Here is a 12,982-nt window from a genome sequence, read left to right as displayed (position 1 = left end):
AGCAAGCCGATTCACATAAAGGTAAGGGTTAGGGTAAGGGTTAGGTTAAGGGTTAGGTTTAGGTTTAGGGTTACGTTAAGCGTTAGGGTTAGGTTTAGGGTTAGGTTAAGGGTTAGCGTTAGGTTTAGTGTTAGGTTAAGGGTTAGGTTTAGTGTTAGGTTAAGGGTTAGGTATAGGGTTAGGTTTAGGGTTAGGTTAAGGATTAGGTTTAGGGTTAGGTTTTGGGGGTTAGGGTAAGGTTTTCGCGTTATTTTTAAGTTTCCCGCTCACAGCCTGCTGTTTTCGTCGCGCTGTGATGACGTCATGTACGCGCTTTCGTCGAGCGCGCTTTCGTCTACCGCGGTTTTGTGGTGGAACCCCCAAGTCTTGGTTAAAATGCCCAGGCCAGAGGTCCAGAGCATGGTGGCCGAGGAATTCTGGGACTTGGAGTCCATGTGTCTTCAAGTTGCCAAGATGGAGATCTGTTGAGTTGGATGCTGTCCATATTTACTTGATTGGGAAAATCACCAATCAGAACACTCCGGATACTTCTGACTCCAACGGAACGTTAATCATACAACAATGGCCAGTTCCATGGCAGTTTGCAGGCTGTATACCTGTCGAGTCACGTTGGCGTGACTCTGAAAATATTTTAGGGGTCTATTTGAGGAAGGCACAGGGCAGGTAAGGGATGATCGATCTGGAGTCAGGGGTGAGTGGTAACGGGACATGGATTTAGCCATATACTGTATCCAGTTTTGGTCGCCACGATGTAGAAAAGATGTGGAGACTCTGGAAAGAGTGCAGAGAAGAGCAACAAAGAGGATTAGGGGACTGGAGGCTAAAACATACGAGGAACGGTTGCAGGAACTGGGTACGTCTAGTTTTAATGAAAAGAAGGACCAGGGGAGACATGATAGCAGTCTTCCAATATCTCAGGGGTTGCCACAAAGAAGAGGGAGTCAAACTATTCTCCAAAGCACCTGAGGGTAGAACAAGAAGCAATGGGTGGAAACTAATCAAGGAGAGAAGCAACTTAGAACTGAGGAGAAATTTCCTGACAGTGAGAACAATTAATCAATGGAACAAATTGCCTTCAGAAGTTGCGAATGCCCCAACACTGGATGTTTTTAAGAAGATGTTGGATAGCCATTTGTCTGAAGTGGTGTAGGGTTTCCTGTCTAGGCAGGGGGTTGGACTAGAATAGCAATAGCAATAGCAGTTAGACTTATATACCGCTTCATAGGGCTTTCAGCCCTCTCTAAGCGGTTTACAGAGTCAGCATATCGCCCCCAACAACAATCCGGGTCCTCATTTCACCCACCTCGGAAGGATGGAAGGCTGAGTCAACCTTGAGCCGGTGAGATTTGAACCGCTGAACTGCAGATAACAGTCAGCTGAAGTGGCCTGCAGTACTGCACCCTAACCACTGCACCACCTCGGCTCTCTAGACCTCCAAGGTTCCTTCCAACTCTGTTATCCTATCCTATCCTATCCTATCCTATCCTATCCTATCCTATCCTATCCTATCCTATCCTATCCTATCCTATCCTATTCTATTTTACATGCTGTTCTATTCTGTTCTATTCTATTCTGTTAAGGCTGTCACTCAGAGCTCAGCCTTCTATCCTGTAACAACTACCCCCCCTGGCTTAGAAGTGTCTCCTAGAGCTACTTCTGAGAATGAAAGAGGGAAAGGTGGGGTCTTTGTCTCCCCCCTCCCCCCTTATAGATTGCCAGGTCTGTTGAACAGCTGCAAGACCTAGGAGAAAAGTCTGGAGCTCTTATTCACCCATTTGCAAAAGGCAACATAACAGTTAAGGTAATGGTGGAAATACCAAGGTAGACATCAGATGGCACTGTTCTCCTGCTGCTGGATCAGCTGTTCTCCAACTTCTGAACATGTGAGGTCCAGCAAGTTGCAAGTTGGAAAAGTGGGTATAATCAAGGTGGGTTTTGCCTTCACTTGAAAATTAATCCACTTGGAGGCAGGACCCTCAGTTTTTTTTTTTTTTTTTTAGAAAATAGGCAGTGGAAAAGGGTAGAGGTGGGAGGAATTTTTAGATGGGACATCCAAGAAATAGACATAGAGGGAGACAGTGGTGAAATATAACCCCCCCTCCCCGGTTCTGTGGGCATGGCTTGGTGGTCATGTGATTGGGTGAGCGTGGCCAACTTTTTTTCACTTTTTAAAGCATTTTTTTCCTGCCGGTTCGGGTGAATAGCAGGAAAGAAATGCTTCAAAATGTGGGGAAAAAAAGTTTCTGAGGATTGTGCGGCTCATTGCTCCCAAGGGGGTGCAAGAGGCCAAGGGCTACCAGTCACACCGCATGTCCGCACATCATCAAGATGAAGGGCGAGAGGAGGAATTCTGGGAGTTGAAGTCCACAAGTCTTAAAGCTGTCAAGTTTGAACACCCCTGGGATTTTTTTTTCTTCTAAAGGGTTAGGGGTGCAAGGGACTTGTAACTTGACAGCTTTAAGACTTGCACACTTCAATGCCAGAGTTCCTGAGCCAACATGACTGGAGGAGGAATTCTGGGAGTTGAAGTCCACAAGTCTTAAAGCTGTCAAGTTTGAACACCCCTGGGATTTTTTTTTCTTCTAAAGGGTTAGGGGTGCAAGGGTCTTGTAACTTGACAGTTTTAAGAGTTGCGTGCTTCAAACGTCAGAGTTTCTGAGCCAACATTTTGGTTGCTAAGCAAGAGCGTTGTTAACTGAGTTTCCCCACATTTTACAAGTTGGCCACACCCACCCACTCACATGGCTGGCAAGCCACTCCCACCCAGTCACATGGCCAGCAAGCCACTCCCACCTGGTCACATGGCCGGCAAGCCACTCCCACCCAGTCACATGGTTGTCAAGCCACTCCTACCCAGTCACATGGCCGGCAAGCCACTCCCACCCAGTCACATGGCCGGCAAGCCACTCCTACAAAGCAGGCCACACCTACAGAAGAGGTTCTAAAAAAATTTGAAACCCACCACTGGTTACAGATAAACCCCTAAGTGGCCTTAATGACAGGGGAGAGCGGGGGGGGGGGGGTTTGTGCGTGCATGCGCAGGGGGGCAGGGGGCATTGCATTAAGGGTGTGGGCATGTGCAGGCCTGGAGGCATGATTTCGGCATGCAAGGAGAAAAAGATTAGCCATCGCTGCCCTAAACCATTTGAAACAGGTGGCTGCCCGCTCTCTTCTTAAACACCTCCAGTGATGGAGCCACCTACAACTTCTGGAGGCAAGTTGTCCCACTGGTTAATTGTCCTCACTGTTTTAGGAAGTTTCTCCTTCGTTCCAGGTTGCTTCTCTCCTTGATTAGTCTCCCTCCATTGTTTCTTGGTTTCTCCTTTGCGTCAGTTCCTTGGGTGTGAAAAAAAAACGTGTCTCTTAGCTTCCTTAGACTCGATGCTTTTCTGCACCAAACCCAGAAGGGGACCTTGTGAATCAGCGGTTTCATCGTGGTTGAATTCAGGGAAGAAATGAAGACGCGTCTTCTGGTTGTGTTACTGACCATTCTCTTGCACATCAAGAAAGGTGAGCACCGTGGGAAGGGTGGCACTCATCATTTTGGGGTTTTCTTTGGCGAATGCTGAATAAGATGAGCCAGTTTGGTGGTGTGGTTAAAGCACCAGGCTAGAAAGTGGGAGGTGTGAGTTCTAGTTCTGCCATGGACATGAAAGTTGGCTGGATGATTGTGGGCCAAACACCTAGAGGCTGTGAGTTCTAGTTCGGTGTTAGCTGGGAATGCTAGCTGGGTGTCTTTGGGCCAATCACCAAGAGACCATTAGTTCTAGTCTCCCCTTAGCCATGAGAGACAATTGGTTGACCTTGAGCCAATCACCAGGAGACTGTGAGTTCTAGCCCTACTTTAGGCATGAAAGCCAGCTGGGTGTCTTTGGGCCAATCACCAGGAGACCGTGAGTTCTAATTCCGCTTTAGCTGTGAGTTCTAGTCTTGCTGTAGTCACGAAAGCTGGCTGGGTGACTTTGGGCTGGGAGATGGTGAGTTCTAGTCCTGCCTTAGGCATCGAAAAAGACTTACAACTGTAATTGCCAAGCTCAATCATGTTCATAAGTTGAGGACTGTCTTTATTGCTGGCTAATGTCTGTAAACAGATAAGCAGACATTTTTGCAGATACAAGGCAAAATGCATCTACCTCCCCCATTCACTAAGACGAATGTTCTGCAGATTTGGAACAGATGGCATATATCTGCATGCTCCCCAGATAAATTAAAAATAGACACAGACCCTCTGATTGCATATGATTTGACTTCAGATAGCTCCTCCTTCTATCTTCTCCACAACATGATAGTCTAGTTTGTGTAGATCAGAAGCGCAAATACTGTCGTGTTTTGAGCTCCTCTTGAGACACTCATTCTGTAGTAATCTTTTTTCCTTCAAATTTCTGGATGTGTAAATCTGAACCCTGAAACCTCAGGGCTGAACATGTATCATTTAAGCAACATTAGGGTGTAACAGTCCTTGGGCTAATGGCCAATAGCAACCTCTCTTAGACAGAGATTTCTGAATCTCAAGTATCTGGTCTCTGTAACTTTCTAGTTGGACAGCTAGCATACTTGATTTCATTGTCCAAGTGTCAGGCTTGTCCCAGTTTGGATATTGAGGAAGGAAAGACCCTCGACTCCATATGACAATTCAGATAACTAACAATCTGAATTGGTTTATCTGCATGTCATCCTTAGTGAAGCGTTCAAACCAGCGTCTGCATTTCCTGCATCGGGTGAGGAGAGCACATCTTTCTCCTTCTGTCCTCTCCACTTTTTACAGTGGCACGATTGAGAGTGTTTTAACAGACTGCATCCCTGTTTTGAATTGGTGGCAGCAGCGCCTCAGATAGAAAGTCCCTACAGAGAGTGGTGAGGACAGCTGAGAAGATTATGGGAAGCTTGCTTCCTGTTATTCAGGATACCGCCTACAAGCGCTATGTGCTTAGAGCTAAAAGCATTGTTAGAGATCCCAAACACTCAATTCACGGTATATTTTGGTTGTTCCTGTTGGGAGGAGATTTCGAAGTATTTCTACCAGGACTACCAGATTCTGGAACCATTTTCTTCCCTCGGTCATTCATCTGGTAAACTGGCAATGTTTGTTTCTCTTGCCATGTATATGTATACATCCAAACTAGACTGTGTTGTTTCTCTGGGTCATATAATATAGGTGGGTATATGTATAATTATTTTGTCATATTCATTTTTTATTTATTATTTATTCATATAGTGTATATTGGAGGTGGTGACCCTTTGAGAGCTGCATGCAATGAAATTTCATTTTAATGCATGCCGATTTGGCTGCTGAAGGAGTTGGCGGCCGACGGGCCACAACAGTAGAGGACATTATATCATCCTGGTCAAATGGTTGTCCAATCTATTTTTGAAAACCTCCAGTGATGGAGCACCCAGAACTCCGGGTGGAAAGCTATTGATTAATTGTTCTCACTGTCAGAAAAATTTCTCCTCACTTCTGGTTCCACCACAAAACCGCGGTAGACTAAAGCGCGCTCGACGAAAGCGCGTACGTGACGTCATCACAGCGCGACGAAAACAGCACGCTGTGAGCGGGAAACTTAAAAATAACGCGAAAACCTTACCCTAACCCCCCCAAACCTAACCCTAAACCTAACCCTAACCCTAACCCTTAACCTAACCCTAAACCTAACCCTAACCCTAAACCTAACCCTTAACCTAACGCTAAACCTAATGCTAACCCTTAACCTAACCCTAAACCTAACCCTAACGCTTAACGTAACCCTTACCCTAACCCTAAACCTAACCCTTACCTTTATGTGAATCGGCTTGCTGTAAAAGCGCTTTTTAAAGCACCCTTTTTTTCCCGCGGTCGTATTTGTCGCGCTGCTGATGATGTCAGGTACGCGCTTTAATCGGGCGCGCTTTAGTGGACCGCGGTTTTGACGGGTCACGTCACTTCTAGATTGGATCTGTCTTTAAGTAGCTTCAGCCCATTACTTCCTGCCCTGCCTTCAGGTGCCTTGGAGAATAAGTCAATCCCCTCTTCTCTGCCCCTCGAAAGTCTTCAGTCTATTTTAGAGACTCGTAGAGGAAGCAGAGCCAGGACATAAGAGTTGTCCAGGTTTAAAATAACAGCGTCTAATGATCTCCTGACACGATGGCCTTCACGCTTCTTCTGACCATTTTCAAATTGAGGCCAGACTCCAAAGCAACTTTTTCATGAAAGTTTTGAGCAACACTGGTGTTTTCTTCAAGGCTTTGGCGAGTATCAGGGTTCCAAATGGCACCCAAAAGTAAATCAGAGTCCGAGGCAAAAGGCTCCTCAAAGTTCCAATTGATTAAGAGAGCCATGTTGGCACATCTGGGAGAACCCGAATCTGAAAGCTTCCCGGTTTTCCCCACCCGGTTGGAAGTTCAAGATCTTGCCCCACACACCCACAAGCCCATCCCATGGTCCAATCTCCCACTGCCATGCTGGCAGCTTCCACCCATCCAGTTCCGGTCAGGTGCAGAGGTGCAGAGGGAAAGGATGACCTTGGCTTTCTAGAAAGAATGTTGTTATGGCTGCATATCATCTAACTCTGTACAATCCCCCGCTCCCGTTTTCCCACCATAGAAAATGCATAGCAGAATAATAAAAAGTGAGGCAGGCCTGAGAAATATGGCTGCAGGCCTGACAGCGAATTCCTCTTTGATTCTGGCTGTATCAGTAACCCTTCACAAAGATGAGAAGCTCCTATCTCCAAAGACGAGGTTACAGGTAGTGTGGTCAATTCTGCAGGGTTTTCTGGGGCAGAAATGAAAGCTAGAAAGGAGCCATCAAGGGATATATTAAGCCTGCTTTTTGCTACAGGGTGATGAAATGTGGGAGCTGGCCTAATTAATAGCTTCTAAACTGATTCTAGGGCAGTAGATAAAGCATAAAGCATAGATAAGCAAGCTCTAAAATTAATGAACCCTTTGTTCTTAGCTTAGTACCTGATTTGGATCAGTCCATTGGACAGTTATATGCGTGATGACTGTTTAAAGAATGACACAACATCAATGTAGATTGTTCTGACCGAGGCTTCCTGAGAGCATGAAGCAAACTCCTTGTCCCGACAAAGAAAAGAACCCTTTTATTAATTTGCTGTGAATTCTGCTCATTCGCATCCAGCAACGTCTTTCAAGGGAGGATTTACAGTCACAGACCTTATCTGGCTTGGAGAGCTGCCAGGCCGATCTCTGCAGAACTTGGCAAGGAGTCTCGGAGAGTCACAAACCAATGAAGCGAACTAATTGTCTCCTGCAAACTCCACTCCCCTGTCGCTCCTCTTTTATTCCCTCTGGGAGGGGCCATTCATCGTCCACCTGTGGCCTTACTCCCAAGTCGACCCCTGTTCTTTAGCTCTTCCCTTCGTCTGGCAATTCTGCGCATGCGCACACTGGGAACAGGCTCCAGCTGTTCTTCTGCCTCACCGATGTCTGACTCTGAAGGCAGCTGATAACTGTCAGACGGCCCTGGCCCCCTCTCTGCCTCCGACACAGAGCCCTCCTCAGAGCCTTCCCCAGACTCCAGGACTGGCCCCGGTTCCTCCCCAACCCTCCTCACTGTCCGAATCTGCTGCCAGCTGGTGGTGCTTCTTCAAGATTTATTGATTCAGTCTTGGTACTGCCCTTCTTTTGAGGGTTCCTGTTCAAGCTTGTCTCTCCTCGGTTTCATAAGACCTGGTGTCCCTCCAAGCGCCTAGTAATTCAGGACCTCTGGACAGAAGCCGTCAAAAAAGGAGGAGGAGGAGGAGGAGGAGGAAACAAAGTTACTTGATGTTCTCATCCTCCCTCCCTCTCTCTCTTTCTCTTCAAGTCAGGATCGAAGGCTGAGAGAGCTTCCTCCAGTAGGGAACATGTGAAAGTTGGAGCTTCTAGCCACCTCGGCATGGAGACCTTTGCATTGCCGGAATTGGTTTTTCCCATTGAATGTGGGCCTTAAATCTACTCTTTGTGGGGTGGTGGTGATGAGGACTATGGTGCTCTCTGACCTCGGGAGTTTCCATGCAGACTTTTCATTACCCAATTAGGTAACACCATCAGGGCTTGAAGGGAATGGGTTTTGTGGAAAGGAGGAGGAGGTGGAGGGAGGGAGGAGGAGTACTGTAGGGTCCTTGGTGCTCTCTGAGTTTGGTGGTTACCTTGCAGACATTTCATTACCAAAGTAGGTACCATTATCAGGGCTAGAAGGGAGTGGGTTTTGTGGAAAGGAGGAGGAGGGGGAGGGAGGGAGAAGGTGAAGGAGCATTGTGGGGTCCTTGGTGCTCTCTGAGTTTGGTGGTTTCCTTGGAGACATTTCATTACCAAACTAGGTAGCATTATCAGTGCTAGAAAGGAGTGCGGTTTGTGGAAGGAGGAAGAGGAGGTGGTGGCGGCGAAATGTGGGATCCTTGGTGCCCTCTGAGCATGGCTGTTTCTTTTCAGACCTTTCATTACCCAACTAGGTAACATCATCAGTGCTAAAGGGGAGTAGGGATTGCAGAGAGGAGGAGGAGGAGGAGGAGGAGGAGGAGGAGGATGATGATGATGATGATGATGATGATGATGATGATGATGATAATACAGTGATGGCTGTAAGTGCAAGGATCCGTCATCATTCATTTCAGTACTACCCACAGGTTAAAAGATATCTGAACTAAAATGAAGAGCTTTAACTGTCTGGTCACTTCCATGCTGAGATTTTCGGTTTCAGGACTCACAACTAACGCTAACCCTTATTCCATCTTTTTTCTATGCAGTTTCTTTGCTGGCATGCTTCACTTGCAATCAGACAAGTTACTCTGGGTGCACAAGGGTTAAAAATTGTTCCCACCATGAACATTTCTGCATAAGATACTCAGGTGAGCACACAGCACGCACGACCTCAGGCCGTTCTGTATGCGGGCACAGTTAGTCCCCGACTTACCTTCGCCCGCTTAGTGACTGAAGTTACAATGGCACTGAACGAAAAAGGACTTACAACCAGTCCTGCGTCCCTTCCCTCCAGTCACATGGCAACTGCCCAGGGGTGAAATGCTACCGGTTCGGACCAGTTCGCCTGAACTGGTAGTAAAAAATGCTTACTGGTTCACCCAAACTGGTAGGAAAAATATGCTTACTGGTTCACCCAAACTGGTAGTAAAAATGCTACCGGTTCACCTGAACCAGTAGTAAAAAATGCTTACTGGTTCACCCAAACTGGTAGTAAAAAATGCTACCCGTTCACACAAACTGGTAGTAAAAAATGCTACCGGATTGCCTGAACCAGTAGTAAAAAATGCTACCGGTTCGCCTGAGCCAGTAGTAAGAAATGCTACCGGTTTGCCCAAACTGGTAGTATAAAATGCTACCGGTTCACCTGAACCAGTAATAAAAAATGCTAAAAGGTTTACCCAAACTGGTAGTAAAAAATGTTACCAGTTCACCCAAACTGGTAGTAAAAAATGCTACCAGTTCACCCGAACCAGTAGTAAAAAATGCTACCGGTTTGCCCAAACTGGTAGTAAGAAATGCTACCGGTTCACTTAAGCCAGTAGTAAAAAAATGCTACGGGTTCAGGCAAACCAGTATTTCCAGTAATCAGCTGTGACACGTGATATATATTAGCTAGAACCATAGGATTTCCTGCTTTCTAGCTAATCTAAAACGTGTAGCAGAGTGGATGCCCCCTGCTCTCCTACTTACTTTTGCAGGAGCGCTCAGTAAGAGGCTCTGTCCACCTGCCCGGACGTCATCACGTCCCACTTTTGCCACTCTGTGCATGTGCGGAGGTGGTGCGCGCGCTCACATTTGCAAACCGGTATTGAAGGTAAGTTGATTTCACCCCTGCAACCGGCATATACTTACAACTGTTGCCGTCTCCTGCGGTACCAGGATCACCAACGAAGATCTTCCCAACCATCTTCCGACAAGCAAAATTCACACAACCACCACCAGATTCAGTTAACAACTGCGCTGATTTCCTTAACAACCACAGTAATAGAGGCAAACATTGGGTGCAGCTTGCTTTGCAAAGGCTTTGCTTAAGTGATGGAAATCTGGAACACAATCGTGGCCATAAGCCGAGGATTCCCCGTCTATCGGAGCGGGTCTGGCTGCAGGATTGTGGTTCACAGGTAGCCCACAACTTACAACCACACTCGAGCCTCAAATTTCCATTGCTAAGCGAGGCTCTTGTTAAGTGAGTTTTGCCCCACTTTACGACCTTTCTTGCCACAGTGGTGAAGTGAATCACTGCTGTTCTTAAGTTTGTCACAGGTTGTTAAGTGGATCCTGGGCGCTGGCTGCAGAGTGCAGTGGAAAACAGGCAACCGAGCAGCCAGCATGGGGTAAGGAAGAGGAGCAGGGAGAAGAAAGAGGGAAGGCGGCCTTCTCCTTCCCTCGCACTGGCTGCTCCATTTTCTGTTTCTCCATTGTAGCATAGGACCCAGGATCCACTTTGATAGCGGTGGTGGGTAATTTAACAACCGGTTAAATGCTCAGGCTGAATCAGGCTGCAATCAGGCTGCAATAATGTGCTGAAGCTGATCTGGCTGTTCGCTATTTGCTGCAAGGATATGTCAGAGTTTGCAGAAGCAATCACATTCAGAAAACACACACAAGTAACTGATTCGGCAGGATTCAATAACTTCCCTTTATATATAATATAAGTAAATATACAATACCAAAAACAGGTTCCAATGTGGTAGTTCAACAGAGGAGAGAAGTTTCACTTCCAGTTTTAGTTTCAGATATCAGCATAGCATGCAGCTTTAGTATAGAACAAGCCACGCCCTTGCTCCTTGCTGTCTCCCTCCTTGTTGCTCACACAGCAAAAACTATTTGTTTCCAAACAACCCTCAACTCTCTCACAAACTGACAGGATGCTATCCAGATGAATACCATGGATGCTGGTAGGCAGAGGCAGAATATTTTTTTTCCTCTCCAAAAACTAAGGCGCATCTTATACTCCAGAGTGTCTTATACTCCAAAAAGTACGGTAGGTCATGAATCATCTGCCAGAAAGCTACCAATCTCGGAGGGCACCAAGGAAACCATGGTTCTCTTCTATTGGACGAATTATAGGAAAGCAGCATGAAGACCCTGGGAGTGCATTTTCTTCCCAACAATAGAAACACAGGGGGGACCTTTTCACACACACACACACACACACACCCTCATCATACACACATACAACAGACTCAGATGTTTCCCTGCTGTGGGATGATTGAAGATGACATCATTGTCCAAGTGGGTGGGAGAATACTTGACTAACTGTCACTCAGGGCCGAGGGAAACGAGCAGAAGGCCGAATCGTTCAACCTGTTGTGTGTTTCCTTTCCTGTTTAGCTACCTCTTTGTCTGGATTCCTGCTTCAAAAAGGCTGTGCAGTCAAATGCCCTATTTTCAGAATCAGCTGGCCATCACTATATACTTTATCTTGTTGCCAGGAAGACAAGTGCAACCATGTGACAGCTGTGAGGGGCTCCAAATCTCTGTTGGCAGCGACTCTTGTTTTTGGAGCCTTGATTGATCTGGAACTCTGATCGGGGGCAGAGACAAGTCCCTTGTTTGTTTGTTTGTTTGTTTGTTTACTCATCCATCCATGTACTCATTTATTCATTCATTCATTTATTAAATTTATACAGCTTCCTGTCTCTGATTTGGGGCAGAGAAAAATGGCCTGCTTAATTTAGCAATAGCAGTAGCAATAGCAATAGCAGTTAGACTTATATACCGCTTCATAGGGCTTTCAGCCCTCTCTAAGCAGTTTACAGAGTCAGCATATTGCCCCCAACAACAATCCGGGTCCTCATTTTACCCACCTCGGAAGGATGGAAGGCTGAGTCAACCCTGAGCCGGTGAGATTTGAACAGCCGAACTGCAGAACTGCAGTCAGCTGAAGTAGCCTGCAGTGCTGCATTTAACCACTGCGCCACCTTGGACCTTAATGGCTTTACATTACAAAATGGCACCTCCTGACACTTAATACTGCCACACTGGACAACCTTGTGAATGTCAATTTAGTTGAGGTCTGTTTGGGGCAAAAGTAGGGCTGTTTAAGAATCTACAGGGCCTCTTCAGGGATGTTTGGACCACAACCTCCATCTTCCCTAGCCAGCATGTCCAAAGATTTCTCTCCTTCCAGGGCCATTTGAACCACAATTCCCATTTTCCTAGCCGGCATGTCCAAAGATTTCTCTCCTTCCAGGGCCTTTTAAACGACAATCCCCATTTTCCTAGCCGGCATGTCCAAAGATTTCTCTCCTTCCAGGGCCATTTGAACCACAATTCCCATTTTTCCTAGCCGGCATGTCCAAAGATTTCTCTCCTTCCAGGGCCATTTGAACCACAATCCCCATTTTTCCTAACCGGCATGTACAAAGATTTCTCTCCTTCCAGGGCCATTTGAACCACAATCCCCATTTTTCCTAGCCGGCATGTCCAAAGATTTCTCTCCTTCCAAGGCCATTTAAATGACAATTCCCATTTTTCCTAGCCAGCATGTCCAAAGATTTCTCTCCTTTCAGGGCAGTGGTGGGTTCCGGGATGTGGTAGCTGGGAGCAGCGGCCACTATACTGAAACTGTGGCTTGTTTGGCCCCACCCACCTGCCCACATTTCTTACCGGTTTTTGACGCCAATGGGCCAATGGCGCAAGCACGCACAGCATGCTGTGCCTGCATGACCTCCGCCGAGCAGCAGTGTCGCAGGGTGGTGGTGTTCGCATGCAAGCGTGTGTGCAGACTACGATACCTGGCCCTGTGTAGAGCGTACCAGTTGCGACGGGATCTGGAACCCACCACTGTTCCAGGGGCATTTGGCCAGCATGTCCAAGAAGATGTTTCCAAGGCATCTTTGGTCTATTGGCAGGAAGGTTGAAGTAACCTCAAATTGGTCAAAGGATGGGATAATCTCAGAGAAGTGAAAAGCTTTTCTAACACAGTTAAAGAGTCCACCTTGGCTTTTCAGGTTTAATGAACCGTAGAGAAAGGGCTTTGTTTAGAAGAAGGTGGCTTGGAATGTTCTCAGAC

Source organism: Thamnophis elegans, chromosome 8 (assembly GCF_009769535.1).
Source record: "Thamnophis elegans isolate rThaEle1 chromosome 8, rThaEle1.pri, whole genome shotgun sequence".
Taxonomy (NCBI): domain Eukaryota; kingdom Metazoa; phylum Chordata; class Lepidosauria; order Squamata; family Colubridae; genus Thamnophis; species Thamnophis elegans.
Note: the sequence above shows the minus strand (reverse complement) of the source record.